The 17,068-nt window shown below is 40.4% G+C and overlaps 1 non-coding gene across 1 annotated transcript; it reads left to right on the top strand.

Moving 5' to 3' along the window:
• Nucleotides 1-4,134: 4,134 nt before the first annotated feature.
• TRNAM-CAU (transfer RNA methionine (anticodon CAU)) lies at nt 4,135-4,206 on the top strand. Its single transcript has one exon. It is a non-coding gene; the product is annotated as a tRNA-Met (tRNA).
• The last annotated feature ends 12,862 nt before the right edge of the window (nt 4,207-17,068 follow it).

Consider the following 17,068-nt stretch of genomic DNA (forward strand, 5'->3'; position numbering starts at 1 on the left):
CACGCCACATCAATCTCAAGGACATTCCCACCCACTCCATCTCGCTTGCTCCCCTGAGCAAAGCGATCCGTCTTAACGAGTACCACCAATATTAAGTTTTCCTTAATTACTATGGCGTTTGCTTTTGCGGTTCGCGCGCAAATTGGCTTGTTTCAGTAAAACGCGATAGGGATTCATTAAATGTTTGCGAGGAAGAACGCACGTAATTGATTCTTTGCGTTCTGCGTTTTCGCGCGCGGGTGAAAAACAGAGAAAACACAAACAGACGGAGAACGACGCGAGCGCCCTCCCCCTGTCGCCCGTAAACGTGGACGGGAAGGGGAGGGGTGGCGGAAGGTGCGATTGCCACCTCCTCCTCCGCCGCCACTGCCGCTTGCGAGCCAAGGAGGGGCGCTGGCGTCGGTCGAGAGGCGCCTCCGACCCGACCCGTGGAATCAGAATCGGCGATACCTATTTATGCCAGCGTGAGGCAGGGAGGGTGAGGCGGTTCTGCTGGAAACCGGAGCTGGGGTGCGCCTAGTCCGCGAGGGATCGCGGAGCCCTACATCTACATAATACCCCGCAAGCCGCCGCAAAGGCATGTGGCGGGGGTTTTTAGGTCAGCACCTGTAAAAGGGAACAAAACCACATGCAAAATCAACACAAACATGCAAACCTATAACCACAGTAGTGTATACAGTTATAAGGTAATCTACCGGTTAAGGTAGGTTTTTGGATGAACACAACTATCAAATAAATATTTTTTGACTCCTAATAAAACACAATCCAGCAAGCTACTCTACATCAAGTCACTCTTCATCTCTGTGTAATTCCTTCATCCCTTCATCCCGTCCAACATCCCTATCCTGTTCCTGCCATTTCCTCGTTTGCCTAACATAGCGGGGTATACATCCATGCAAAAACCCTTTCATTCCACTCGCATGCAAATGCATATACCATCATCTAACAAACAAAGACACCCTAGGATGCAGTAAGAAATGTATCCAATAACGCGCAAGCTAGAATTTGAAAATTAAGAAGGGGAAATTCCACTACCGCATAGACATGTACGTAAAACGCTCTCTTCCCCAAGGAAACAGGTAGGGAATGTGACCCAAACGCTGCAGGTAGTGGGAGGATCCCCGCCACAAAGAGAGACAAAAGATGAAAGGGGAAACTTAAAAACAGAATAGGCAGAGAACACAATACTGTAAAGAGCAGCACATTATTTAATGGAATTGTAATGCGGTCATACGGAAAGAAAGGATTCTGACAACAAAGCAACGAGGTTGGTGAAAGTGAATGCGATTGAGTAGAATTTATTATTCTATAGACGCAGAGGGTGGCAAGTAAGGCCCTGGTTACTCACAGAAAACCATTGCCTCCACGTGGCGACGCGCGATGAGAAAAAATCAGCAGGTATTCGAAATGCCATTCAATTGCTAATAGCTCGAAGCTGTCATGACAAAAATTAGCCTTATTCCACGGTAGCTTAACTGGCTAAAGCACTCGGTCGAATATTGAGGGAACTGGGTTCGAGTCCCGTTCAAGGCGAATGATTTTTACACTCTGAAATAGTTGCATTGTACAGAAAGATTATGTTTAACGATACTTTATGACTTTATAAAGGCATACGACCCACACGGTTTAAACCTAAGGTTTTTTACTGTGCTATCTACAGAGGCTGAAAGATGATATATTGACTACGTATAATTCAGCTCCAATAATGTCGTTTCTAGCAATGAATTATTTCTCAGAGTGAAGACAACCTGGCCACGAGAATCCTCTTTGAATTTTATGATGATATTATTACGGCTGAAAATTTCGACCTCTCAAGGTTTATTCATATGGAACATGGTTAAGTTAAACCTCCTACTAACGCTAGATATACTCCTACTCACCTATCTAATAGTACTCATGAACAATTCTTTCCATTTTAAACCCTAATAAATACTGCCTCAAGCACTGATTCGTACTCAGAATCTTCAGGCATTTTGCAAGAACTAAGTCGTTATTGACTATACCCAAATCTATCATGTATAAGACATTCCCAGCAAGCCCATCGCTCGAGAGAATTCGACCATCCATAATCTATGATGCTAACAAATGATCACAATAAAATTAATCAGATGCACCCCCTTGTTTATTGTTTAGTAAAGCTACCATGATTTCAAGGTACCATTTCGGGTTTAACGATTTTGATGTGAACCGTAGGTGCAAAGAATCTTAGGCATATCCAGGTATGGCTGGAATAATCCTTAGAGATCAGTGTTCATTTGTTAATTCGCTTTTCGTATTTGAATTATTTGCTTTCAAAATCTCCAATCAAAGATGCATTCTGATCTTATCTTATCACCATTAATACTACGCGATGATTTAGTAAAACTCCGAAGATAAGATCGCGTAATTAACCAAGAAGCTCAGCTATGCCGAGTGGACGAAACACGAAACTTATCAAAAGCACTGGAGAGGAAGAGAGATAAAACAGGATGAAAGTATTTTGATAACGATATCTCCTGACTGCTTAGTAAAAGTTAATCCTCAGAAGTAATACCCTCGTCTGGGAAGAGAATCAATAGAATTTGAAATTACAAGACACGTAAATAGAGAAGAACAATTCCATTACTTAAATACTGAAATCTGAATAGGCGAATACATTTCTCTCGAAAGAAAAAGAAATAATATGATCCCTGATAAGTTGACTTGTTTTCATATCACCTGCTCCTTTCTAAGACTTAAAAACGTGGAAACTAAGGAAATTTAATGCAAGAAATTTATAAGAGTATTTAAAATGTTCCCATGAAAGAGGATGAAGAGTGTGACTCGGACAGAGTTCAAGGGATATGAAAAGACGAAGTGATGGAATAAGGTTGGCAAGCAAAATGAAGTGACGGTATTACGGTCACGACTGTGAAAATTGACTGATACATCCAGGAGAAAGTGCTGATGAAGTTCTCTAAGAATGGCAAAAGGATTAAGAGGAAAAATAGAGCTTTTTAGAAGGGAAATCGTGTTTTTTATATAAGTTTCGGCCCGAGACATCAAAAGACAATGGATTTTACGCGTAAAATAAATAGAGACTCACGTTTATACGCTCGTATAAATTTGTAATACTATATATCGAGTATCTATATTTTCCGGCAATAAGCAGTCGGTGTATTTTACCTATCGAATACGATTACCTTCCGATGGGCAGTTCTGGTAGCTATCGCTACGTATTTGAATGAATCACTGGAACAAATTGAGCGAAGGCAGGAGGACTCACTTAAACACGGAGGGGAGACTTCTTGCGGAAAAGAATATTTTTCGAATCTTTGAGAATACTCTTGCAATCTTTGATTCTTTCAATGGACGTGCTTTAGCCTGCACAAGGCGCGCCGAATATTGGAACAATATCGCATCAATCGATTATTGATTTATCAACGGATCGATGATCACCTCTGCGACCTATTCAATCAGCCTCGCCGAGCGGCAACGTCACATTCATGCCAAGGAAACCGAATTGCCAGGCAGACGAAGAGCGACAAGACGGCGTGTGTACGCCGTACCCCCCTCCTCCTCCCCCTCCCCCCGAACATCGACGTCTCCCTCTTTCCCCTTCCCATGCCGCTCCCATATTTTCCACACTTCACTCTGTCCTTCAATACTCTCGGGCGCACGACACATCCTTCGCGCGCAATCTGCTTCTCAAACATTATAATCCGGCCTGTCTCCCCGCTGTCTTCCCGCCTCTCCATCCCTATTATATCTCCCGAAGAACTTCATGCATCGACAGACATCGGATCTGAATGCTGCGTTACTTTTGCTATGCTCTAAGTATCCATGATGTTGGGCCTTTAATGCGACATTTAATGATCCCTTAAATTAGTAACTTTCTCTCATCTTGGATGTCCCACAAATGAAAGGTTCGGAATATTTGCACCTATCGGTTTCTTTAATATTTTTACAAGTTGATTCGAGAGAAGTTTAAGTAAACCAGGCGAGTATATTCTCCTTTTAGCTTGGAAGTGCTAGGTGGATTGTTTTTCAATTGCCACTTCGTTGGTGAAGGATGATTTTTAATAATTTCGGCCATCGTCAGTCATATAAATACGTAATACGAACACAGACATTGTAAATGCCATATTTCTATAATTAATCCTGTATCTTAACGTAAGCAGAGTGGCGCAGTGGAAGCGTGCTGGGCCCATAACCCAGAGGTCCGTGGATCGAAACCACGCTCTGCTAACTTTTTTATAAAAAATTGGAATTCATTAGACGCATTGTCGGAAAAAGTGACTCGAAAGTCAAGGAACGTTGTTACCACGCTCTTGTAAGGCCTCATTTAGAATACGCATGTAGTGTGTGGGATCCAAGTGATAAAGGCCTCATTCGGGAAATTGAGAAGGTTCAACGCCGGGCAGCCCGTTTTGTAAAAAATTCTTACGATAAAACGCAAAGCGTCACAGAAATGCTCATGGATTTGGGGTGGGAATCATTGGCTGAGAGACGATTCAATGCAAGATTGAAATTATTAAATAAATTTAGATCCGCATGTTTCAGCACCTAGGTCTCGCAAATTATTCGTACTCCTACATACATTGGTCGCTTGGATCATGCATATAAAATTCGGGAAATAGATGCCAGAACTAGCCGACTCAAGGACTCCTTCTTCCCACGGACAATACGGGATAGCAACTGCAGGGTTATAGATAGCAAAAATTCCACTTGCCACCCTCAGCGTCTAAAAAATAATTAGTTCTACTTAAATGCATGCTCTTCCACTAACCTTACGTGTTTTGTTATAATAACCCATTCTTTCCGAATGACCTCATTCGTGTTCCGTTCATCTGTTTTTAAGTCTCTTTCCTTTCAATCCCTCGTCCCTCTCCGCGGGGGGAAATTCCTGCTACCTGCAACGTTGGGTCGCCTTTTACAGACTCTTTGGGGGTAGAGTGTTTCGTGGTGCATTTTCATGTGGTAGTGATGTTTCACATTATTGCTTGTTGTGTCCTGGCTTGCGTGTTGTAGGATGGCTTTCGTGCTGCATCCTGGGGAGCAGTTTTTAGTTGTTTTGCGGTATATGTGTTTGCATGAGTGTTGGATGAAGGGATTTTTGCATGAGTGTGTGCGCTGCTGTAGGTGTAATTTTCCGTGTTGTTCTTTTGCATGTGGTATTTTTCCTTTTTACGGTTGGTGACCTAACACCCCCCGCCACACGCCCTTGCGGCGGCTTGCGGGGTATTATGTAGATGTAGATGAATCTTATTACACTCAATTGTAGCAGAAAAACTTTTAGAGTAAGCATTACAATCAACGGAATTATTTTATTATTACGCTTGTATCGCTAAGTACCATTAGGATGTTTTAACTATTTCAGCAATTAATAAAATTTTAATGGAGTGAGTGGAATGGACAAAACTTTTCTAGAACATGGGATACTTCGCTGTCGAGAGGTACTTAGGAAATTTTCCTAATGTCGAAGATTGTGAGAAGAATTTTAATTGAATGAAATCGACGCGAACTGGTGCAATCTGGCGGCCATGTCGAGGACTAATAATAATAATAAGGAAAGGTGGTGAAGGAGTTTCCTCAATCACACCTTTCCTTTTTTTATTGCGGAAGCAAATGCAAAAAAAAAGACTACAGAAAAATAGCATGATATGTTGAGGGGGTTCCTGCTCTCGCTTAATCCCCCTTTAGTGTTCTGATATAATTAACATCAATTACACAACATGAGAAAAATAAATATCAAACAAGATGACACAGTAGCATTAAATTACAGAAGTAATGTACAACCCAAATTTAGTACAATTACAGATAATAATTATTACAAGAAATAAATATATTATTCTATGATAACACTTCAGTTTACAGAGTCATACAAGATTCTTTTTTCCTTTGATCGCACACTAGGCAAAATAGTACACGTTAACTTAAAATAGCAATTACATACAATTTTATTTACACAATAAACGAGCAATACAATTACTAGTTTTATCAAGCTTTATTTTACCAACTTCAAATGTCACTACAATTATCATATTTCATTGCACCATTTTAAATAATTGGTCGTTGTTATGTTTTAGGCAAAATAGCACAATCTCACGCATCTTGGTTTTCTTATAAGTCATGCTGTGCCAAATTTCATGTCTGGGTTTTTCATACTGTAGGCACTCCTCTATTCTATGCTTAGCGGTGTCTTCTGTTAGGCAGGTACTACATAGATTAGTCCTTGGTTTTTTTCTATTCTATTGAGGTAGGGTCCAAAATTTCCATGCCCTGATAGGAGTTGCGTCGCTTTCTTAGTTAGCTTGAATTTTATATTTAGCCTTTCAATGACGTCTGGGAATATTTCTTTAGTGTGAATACCCTTATCGGAATTCATCCAGTCTTTATTCCACTGATGAATTGTTTGTTCCCTGAGTATTTCTTTTAATTGTTTTTTGCTTAGGGCGTGATTGTGTTCGATTTCGGAGTTGAAGTATTTTGTGCCTTGGCCCGATTTGACTTCGGTTATGCTAATTCTCTCCACAACCTCGTATTTTAGAGGTGGTTGTCCGGTAATTAAACATAGTGCGTCCGTGCTGATTGTCGAGTAACCTTTGCTAATTGCTAAGAGGCAGGGTCTTTGTGCTTCTCTAAGTTTTCTTTCGATTCTGCTGTAGTTAACCTTATGACCCCAAATGGAGCATCCGTAGGTAACAATGGGTATTGCTACAGCTTTGTATATCAATTGAAGGGAGTCCGTTCCAAAATTAGTATTGCAATACCTACGGGCAGCTTGAAAAACTTTTTTGGTTTTGCTGGCTATGAAATTAATGTGGCCCTGATAAGTTAATTTTTCGTCTAAAACGATGCCCAAATACTTAAAAGATGGTGTGCGTCAGATATTGCTATTGTAGATTTTGACAGTGGGGTTCCTAGACATTTTATTTCCGAAGACCATGTATTCTGTCTTGGTTGTTGAAATTACCAATTTATTAACTATTGCCCATTGTTCTATTTGTCCAATACAAGTTTTCGTCAGCTGCTCCATTTTAGCTCTTGAGTTAGCTTCAATAGACAAAGCCATATCATCAGCAAAAGCTATTAATCTACATCCTATGGGGAATTCTTTCCTTAAGATCTGGTTAGTAATTAGGTTCCACATTAACGGACCCAAAACAGATCCTTGTGGGCAGCCCCTGGTGAGAATTTTCTTTGTTGAAATAGTTTTCATTTTGTATACGATCTGTCTATTTGTAAAGTAATTTGAAAAGTCTAGCTAGGTTCGAAGGAATTTTTAGTGTTTTAAGCTCCTGAAGGACAGAAGGCCACCAAACAGAGTCAAATGCACCTTTTATGTCAATGAAAACCACTAATGTATATTTACTTTGATTATTTAAGTTATTTAAGAGGGCCTTGATTGCGTCTGATGTACTTCGGTTTTTCCTGAAGCCATATTGATTAGGATGATATAGCGTGTCCTCGCGAATTATTTGTATTCTCTCTTTAATTAATCTTTCAAATATTTTCCCTAGGTCAGGGAGGAGTGTGATAGGACGAAAAGAGCTGGAATCTGCATGATCTTTTTCTTTTGATTTTAAAATTGCATGTAGGGTCCCTGATTTCCAAGTGCCGGGGAAGTATGATAGCAGCAGACAGTCGTTGTAAATATATTCTAGAAAACTTGTTATGGTGTTAGCAAGCTTTTTGATAACAAGGCCGTGGATTTGGTCATGTCCAGGCGCTTTTTTCGGTTAATCTGACCAATTGCATGGAGAACTTCTTTCGTGAATGGATCAAGTTTTTCAGACTCGGGGATTATTTTAGATTCCTTCCTGATTTGCTCATGCTCCTTGTTGTCGAATGTGTCGTCCGGAAGCAGAGTGTCAAGGGATAGCTTGATTTTTTCCTCCAACAAAGGGATGCTGCCGTCGTCCCTGATGGTAGTCCCTAGGATGGTTGGTAGCTTCATTTTTTCCGAGAACAATTATAAATGAATCCCCAGGCATTTTCTTCGAGGTTTCGGGAGCTGAACTTCTCCCAGGATTTGTTTTTAGACTCTTTCACTTTAAGTTTATATTCCTTTAGTTTGGCCTTCTATCTACTTCTCAGGATATTTTTGTCTTCCGTAATACCTTTCTGGTATTCGGGACGAAGTTTATTGACCTTCGCTTTCAAGTGTTCTAGCTTCACGGTCCACCAGGGGTGTTGGTTTTCCGTTTTAGTGTATTTTGGTATGATTTCATTCATGGTTTCTTTTATTGCTGTAGTTAATCTGTCTATGCGGAGGTCAATATGCTCAGTTGTTGGGGTCCATAGTAAATCTCTATCGATGATGGTTAATTTATTTAGGAATTTTCCATTGAATTTTTCCCAATTTGTGCTTCCAAAATTGAATCTTGTTTGTGGAAGTGGTGTGTTTTTATTGTTTCTAATATTAAAGGTGATTAGTCTGTGGTCACTAGTGATCTGGTCTTCTATGACCTTCCATGTTCTGACTTTTCCCAGTAATGATGCGCTGATCAGAGTTAAGTCGATGTCAATTTTCGACTTAAGCAATGGCAGCGCAGCCGAGAAACAGGCACTTCCAGCTGGAACCTTGTGTTCCGATTATCGAAAGAAAATCTCTGATTGGCACCAAATTCACACTGATCCGACAAATTATTTTGAGGAAAAAACACACAAAAACAATGGAAATTGGGCCAAAAGAGGCCGAGAAAACAAGCACTCCCGGTTTCGATCAAGTGTACCAGTAATGGATCACAGAAACGATTCGCACCAAAATCGCACCAGAGACTCACCTTCTATCTTGGCCCCTACCCTTGAGATATTTCCCAATTCAGGGGTGGCATCAAGATATCGAGCACTTCCGGTTTCCGCCAAATTTTGCTATCTTCGGAAGTTCTGCATTGATTTCGTTGAAAATCGCTATGGACCCAATTATCTACAACACAAATATTGTTTCAAAATTTCAGTACGAAATAACTGCGCGTTTTTTAATGGTTCCCGGAAAACCGGATTTTTAACGCACTTTTTTGCAACTCTACCGAGCTTGCAAAGATAAATGAAGGCACTTCATCAGCACACAGAAGTAGCAGAACACTTTCACAAATACACACAGAAAATTTCTCAAAATTCCGACGAACAACTTATCCACAACTGAAGTTTCAGTTTTACGAATCGCTCGCGGCACGGAGCTCACAGCCGAAACGCCCGCCTTCAGCGGTGCTAGTTGCCGGAGACCCAATGAGCCGTCTGTGCTTGGCGGATCGTCGAGCTGTGCGTATGGTGCCAGTTACGTTGGTTTCTGTTGTCCTTGTTTTTACTGTTTATCGAAAATGAAAATTGACGAAATCACGGGGCAACGAATCAGCATCAAGTTGTTTGGTGAAGTGCGGTAAAAATTATCAAGAAATTACTGAAATGTTGACAGCTGTTTATGGTGATAATCTTCTGTAGAAAGCATCCATTTTCAAGTGGATTAAGCGTTTTCAAGATGGCCGACAAGACACCACGGATGATGCAAGGCAGGGACGACGCAAGGGACCCAACCACCTGGTTGACGACAATATTGATCGTGTGTGGTTCCTTATCCTTACCTTAAATGCTGAATTCTACCTTACAGTTCTCAAGCGTTTGAGAGATCGCGTGCGACCAAATTTGACTCAAGGCGATGGATGGATCCTTCACCATTGCATTGCACCAATGCACATTCAGCATTGATTGTTCGTCAATTACTGGCAAAAAATTCAATTTCCATCCTTAATCATCTTCCTTATTCGCCAAATCTCGCCCCCTGCGACTTTTTCCTATTCCCAAAATGTAAAAATGCGATGAGTGGACATCACTGGGAAGATGTGGGCATAATAAAGCAAGAAACGACGAGGAAACTAAAAAGCCTAACTCCCGAGGACTTTCAAGGGTGCTTTAAACAGTGGAAAAGAAGATGAAATAAGTGCATAGCAACGAATGGAGAGTACTTTAAAGAGGGCAGAATCGTCGTAGACACAATTTTACAAATTAAAGTTTGCATGTCCTAAGTTTTCGTATTTATTGGACAAACCTCATACAAGTCTTTGCGCTATATGTTTATCCACTTAATCTTCAAATTATATGATTAAAGGTGGTCAGTATTGTGCGGTATTTAACGTACTGGATTCCCACCTAGGGGGCCCGCGTTCGTATCCGAGAGGTGGCGGATATTTTTCAGTGATATCCCGATCCCTACTTGAGGTGCTTTGTGGAGAGCACTGTGAGTGAGTACGTCGTCCGTCGGATGGGACGTTAAACTGCGAACTCCTTGGCGCATATCCTCAATAAGAGCAGGCTAATTCCGACGCCGGTTTTCTCTCCACTCTTCATCATTTCCTGTCCATCCCCAATGGCGCAACTGGCCTCAGCTGTCGGTCGCCTCCCCTAAAAACTACTACTACTATATGATTAAACTTGACTAATGGGTAAACATAACACGATCTAATACTTTGAAGCTTTTTAAGGAAGAATGGAGCATGGTAAGGAAGAGAAATGACAAGTTTTAATGATGTCACAGTTATGGCAATCGTGAGGCCAAATCTAATCCCCGTGCCTAAATCTTCCTTTTTATCCGACGGCATAGCAAGTGGGGAAGCACGATCGTTTAATGGTGGGATACTTATATGATAAGCGGAGTACAAATCTCAGTTTGCTGGTATATTTAAAGAATATTATCCAACCTTTTGAGGAAGAAATTCGAACTGGTAGTTGTCAGAAGAGAATAGCGATGGAAATCATTCGGTTCGAAAGAATGATGAAATTAGTTTGAACATAGAAAGTGGCTAACGAATACATCTTTCAAATGGAAAATTGGACCACCCTGATGAGAAGAAGAAGAGAATTTATTGAAGTTGTTCTGAGGAAAGACAGCTTAACGAAGTACGATATGAAAGAAACGTGGTAATAATGCTCAGAAGATGAATTGCGGACCCTGGTCGGAAGGTCCAGGGCTTGTTCACAGACGATACGTCCGCATACCTTTCAAACATTAAAAAATATTAAATGATATTTTCTGAGAGCTATAACTTTATGGAAATCCATAACAGTGACAATAAAAGACATTACTTCCAACCCTGAGCTTGTTTATCATGAACATGAAACTCCGTTAATACGATAATCAATAAATCCCATAAGATTTTAGCTTTTTCCCACACTCATTCGAAATTTCCATGCTAAAGTAACTGCGGCATAAACCTTTCAAATACACTGCTCGCAAAAGAAATAAAATGGGAAACAAAGTGTAAGGCAGAGGGAGAAAAGGATGAGGAAGGAAGAAAATATCAAAATAGAAGTACATAAAACGGATCAGGTGGTACATTTTACTTAACTCGAAAGTATTATGGATCAAAATGGTCAAAGTATCAAGGGCATGAGGAGAGTAATTGCGTTTGGCAAAGTCACTTTCACATGAAGGAGAGAATTGATGACAGTGACGTAGAGTTTTGGGAAACGGCTCGTCAAAACATAATCTGAAGCGTAGTTTTCTATGGCGCGGAAACATGGTCGTTGACGCAGGGTGATAGAGGTGTAAATTGGAGGCTTTTGAAATGTGGGTGTGGAGAAGGATGAATAAGGTGGGCTGAAAGGAAAACGAGCGAGGAAGTCCTAAACATTTTGGGGGAGGAGAAAGGTTGTTGAGATCAATTCAAACGTGGCAGGGAAGATGAATTCAGAGCGTTTTGTTTGGAAATGGGATATTGAAGACGGCGGTAGAGGGGAGAGTGTTGGGCAAATGAGGAAGGGAAAGGCATAGGATAAGCAGTTTGGATGGCATAAAGGGAGGAGAAAAAGTAAGCAGACTTGAAGTGGGACATATGTTAGTTCCAAATTTCAGATTTTTTGATTGGGAGAGGGTAGTAAATGTGATGTTGTAAAATTTTTCATGCTGGATCCATCTAAAACCTACCTTAAACAGTAAAATACTTATTATAATAATGTCCGATTTGGCCCTGGCAATGAAACGGACAAATAAACTAAATATTTTCTCACCCTCGATGTTACCATTTGTAAGTTTCTAAAGATCAGGCATCGAATATATTTTAAAATCTCAAGGCGTTCTATTACCAAAGCGCCATCGTTTTAAAGATACAGCAAGGTGTTTAAGACTTTGAGCTGAATGGAAAACGCCTTGCTCTGGAAACGACAATTAAGAGTGCATGGTTCTCGAAGGGAACTAATTGATGTTTAATTAAGTTTTCCAGTGATGAAGATATGAATCAAGAAGACAACACTATGTTGAATCAGTTGAAAACAGATAAGCCCTGAATTAAGTCAAAAGAGTTATTTTCCCAAACCATCTTCTACAGTCTGCTCACATTTAAAATAAGTTTGAGAGAGAGAGAGAGCAATCAGCACTTAGGTACACTCACTCACACGTCCTTGCGCAGGTGTGGACGAGCGCGGCTTCTTCCCCCTTTCAAGTCTTCCAGACGGCTGCCTCCAGATGCTGTCCAATTAGCACGCCGAGCACCTCACTCACGAATCTAAACGAGCGGCGACCGAACGTCCCAGCCTCCGTCCAATTTAAGTCCGCTCGCCAAGTGACGAATGCCGAGCGAAGTGGTTAACTAAGTGGCCGGGGCACACTTCACCAAGACCCACGAAAATACAGGATACGCTGCTTCCTCGTGCGACGCGAGGCGCTCGAACGCAATACTAATGCGATGGAGTGGAGTCTGCAATTCACTCCCCGCGAACCCAAGCAGGGAGCTTTTGTAAGTGTGAGGGTGTGTGCTTGTAAGGACGCCGGCATTCGTTACGTGTTTGTAGGTAAACGTTTATGAGCGACGGAAAGTTTGCTGATGACAACTGTTGAAGCGTAAACATAGGAATATATGTATTTTACATGACAGCGGTGTCAGGTTGGATTTGGTGGACTTGGGACATGATAGTGCAAACACGTTTGCAATTTTCCACGCGTATTAATTTACACACGACCTGATTAAATTCAAAGCATTTCATCATATTTAAGAGTCAACTAAGTTTCCAAGTTGTACATGTATGCATACGTTGTGATACTTATATGGTATATATTAATTAAATACAGAGATGTTCGGTTGTATTTAAAGAAACAAACCAGGAGCATATAGAAAAGGATAAGAAGGGGTTCGGTTCCTCTCGGAATCGGAAGACGGTGTAATTTCCTCCTCTCCTCCAATTTGCACGGATTCCCGTCCTAGTCTCCTTGGGAACATCATATATCATCATCATAAATGTATTTTATTTTCGAGACAATGTTTCGTTAAAGTGGTGGTTCTGCTTTGATATGCTTCTAATTAATACGTTTCCTGTATCTTATTCCTACAGAATACTCTCCGGGTATTACAAGAGTGGTTTAATCAATGAGAAATAATTCCTATCCTTCACTAATTTATTGTATTTTTCTACGTCCTTTCTAATTAAACAAATTTCCTCTCAATCGGGTGCGCATATTATTTTGAGGTACACTTACTCGTATGTAACTCTTAAATTAGAAACAGCTCCAGCAAAGAGATGCATACCCAATATAAGGACCTCGTTAAAAAACATCAAGTTTAAAGGAAATTAATTTGTAACCTACACAGTAATTACTGTAAGGTATGTCACTAAATCATCTCTCGACGTAATATCGCCACGTCATCAGTCGTGTTGACGTTCCAATGCATTTTTGATATACATAATCTTATGTGACTAATATATCGAACGAAAATTCAATACATTTCAGGCTTCACCCTAATTTATGTCTAGGAAAATTATTAGGGTAGGTTCTCTACGGTTTTTGTTTATAAATAAATAATGTAGAATATTCCGAAAGGAAGAGGTATTATTTCTCTAGAAAATTTATTTTACCAAATAAAATAATACTCGAGCATTAGTAAGGGTCAAGACCGTGAGCTTTCGAAATAGCGGACCTCATTAATAATAAGTTATAAAATACACCGATATTCATTCCAGAGAGATGCATAATAGACTTAAAAATGCGTTACTAGATATTTTGGAAGACTTTATACATTTGCCGTGGCAAGCGATGAAGTGACCCGGCAGAAGTCAGGTAAAGAAGCTAACTGAACCGAAATCTACCGTTGCACTCAAACCTTATTAATAAGGCTTCATCGGCATTATAATATTATCCCGAAAATTCAGCATAGAAGCATATCTCGAGGACTCATATAATGGTTTGTTGAAGCCGAACATTTTAGAAGTTTACCGCATATGTGGCAGGTATTCGATGGCTCGATTTTCTAGCATGTTCAACTCATTCCGCTCATGATGAAGAGTGCTGTTACAGCGATTAACCTTAGTAGCAATAAAGGCCTGGTGGTTATAAGCGTGTCGTTGGCTAACAAAAGTAAAATGCCGAGCAACAAAATCCTTAAAATATATTTTACAAAATTGTTAAGGATTCACACCATCACCCTGGAGGGACTAGTCATTAAATGTTTATTTTATTAGCTGGTTTCAGCAGTCAGTACAAAAGCAGTAGTATACAATGCTTAGAATACATAGATACAAATACCTACTAAAGATCAAAGAAATATCCTTCAAGTAAAATTACACATAATTATATACGTAGAGTATAAGTGCGACTCGGGTATAATTGCTTTAAGATCTTCATGGATTAGGTTTCATCTCACATTTGAACTCATAACAGAGTTGGGAGTAGGAGTGGCTTACATCATTCTTTCAGTCAGAAAGTTTCATTCTGGGCCAAAATATCCTCCGCAAGCAGTAAATTTCGAAAGATTAACCATAAACATCCAATTAATCGCGAAAATTAAAATATTTGCGACAGCCTAACAAAAATCAGTTTTATTTAACATCATATTACCACTAGTTATCATTGCAAAGTTATTTCAATTTTTCATGGCAATTTCAAAAGTCTTACCAACCAATAATTCATTACAGTATTTTGCATCCAATTTTCGTTTTTCGCAACTGGTCACGTGCATTGGACAACTGGTAGATATCAGAGAGGATCATAGCTCAAGTGGGTTCTTAGAATATAATATAGATGTCATTACCTGAATTTTCGATTGCACGTCTTTGAAGTCGGAGGCAGGCTAGCACAAAAAATCGGTGTATGTAAGCCAATTCTTAAAACGCGGATCCAACTGTAGTTGAAGTCCGTACGAAATAAGGAATGTGAATTGGAAAGAGTGGGAAGAGTATTTGGGAAGTGGACTATTTAGATTTTCTCAATTAAGTTCTTTTTTCGAATGAGGTTTTAAAATACCTCTAAACTGTTAATCTATTTCAACCAACACCTCTATCTAGCGGAGAGAAATCATTTTTAATTTTGTATTTTTTACTACTCTGTAAGCAACCGCTGGGGTATTTGGCAGGGGGTGAAAACACATCTGACTAATGTGAACCTTAATATGACCCTAATGCGGTCGGACCATGTCATTCTGATTCCTTATCGTTCGTGGAAAAATGACATCTTAAATCTATCTGTTCTACACTTAATCTCTTTCATTTTATTGACACGCCTTCCGTAGTACTATGGGGGCAATGATACATTTTTAACATCACCGCTAAAGAGACTCCCTTCCAAGTATATTCAACAGATTCAGGCGAGTTGTAGTGGGAGTTCGTCATTATGAGAAAAACAAATGTGTACTTCACCACAGATTTATTTGTAACGTACGACGCGTATCAGTTCATCGAACCATCTTCAGGTGCAAGAAAAGATTCAACCTGTGATACATCATATTTATACAAACTTGAGGAAAGGAGGAAAGAAATGAGGAGTAAGGCAGGCGGGGACAAAGAGGACTTGATATTCTAGAACAACTTGAAATTGTAAAATTATATGGACCATGCAAACAACATACAGCTTTAATAACCAATAGGGCAAAAGACAATATTTTAGAGCAACTTGAAATTGTAAAATTAAATATGAATGGTATTTTAAACGAAAATATTTTTGTAAACCACTCTCCTCTCCTCAGAATCCAGAAGCAAAAGTGAAACTCCCTCTCTCCTACTGACTCCATCCTTTGTGTATTTCCCACACAACCACCCCCTACCCTCCACACTCAGTGTGTCGAACAACCCTTCCCTGATAATGTCCTAATTAGAATCACTTATATCTCATCCCTCAACCTACCTCTGTCTCTTCCATGTCCCTTTCCCGCTTAGATCTATCTACCGCCAGGACAACAGCTACCTGCCAGCGCCCTCTCAAATAATGATCACAAGTACATTTTACTTCTCCATTTTTACCTCTTACCCTCTTACCCCCCCTCTTTTTACCCTTCCATTTCTTTAGTTTCCCAGTTTCTTTGGGTTTTCCACATTTCCCCTCTTTGTCCCCGCTTACCTTCCTCCCCACTCTTTTCTTCCCCCCCCCCTTTCCACAAATAGGTATAAATATGATGTATCACAGGTTGAATCTTGCCTTGTATCTGAATATGGTTCGATGAACTGAAACGCGTTGTGCGTTACAAATAAATCTGTGGAAAAGAGCAAATTTGTTTTTCTCATAGTACATCATTCCATTTATATGCAAGAGATTTTGTCGGTAAATTAACCATCGCCTTATTTTGGATATGCTACTAAGTTTATCATAAGAACGTTTTAGAAAATTAGCTCATCTACGCTGCACACGATCCAATTCTGGAATCAATCCCCCTTCATGGGGATCCCATATATTTGCAGCATATTCTAAATGAGGGGCCTAGCCAGGGAATGATGAAGTGGCAGTATATCAAGTTCAGTGGTATAACACAATTAATCGTTTCAGCATTCGTTTCATTAGAACAGTGAGTAATCGTGAAGCTCCTACAGACACGAGCACACGACATCCTTGGAGAAGCCTTTTTCTCTCCGATCCGGGAACTCATTTTGAAATCGTTGAAAGCGCGGGAGCACGTCTCTTAAGATGTAGGAATTTTCCGAGGGCCGCCTTCCTTATCACCTCTCCCTTTATCTCCTACACTCGTCCCCTTCCCGCCCCCCCTTCCGACCGGGGCCGCCGGGGGCGACGCCCCACGCGTCCATGGGGCAAAGCGCCCCTCTGACTGATAGCGATGGGAAATTGTGTGCTTGGGAGCATTGCCTCGGTATCCACGGGGGAGGGAGGGGCACTTACTGCGCAGCGGACATTCAA

This window comes from Hetaerina americana, unplaced genomic scaffold, assembly GCF_022747635.1.
Source record: "Hetaerina americana unplaced genomic scaffold, ioHetAmer1.1.p SCAF_9, whole genome shotgun sequence".
NCBI lineage: Eukaryota > Metazoa > Arthropoda > Insecta > Odonata > Calopterygidae > Hetaerina > Hetaerina americana.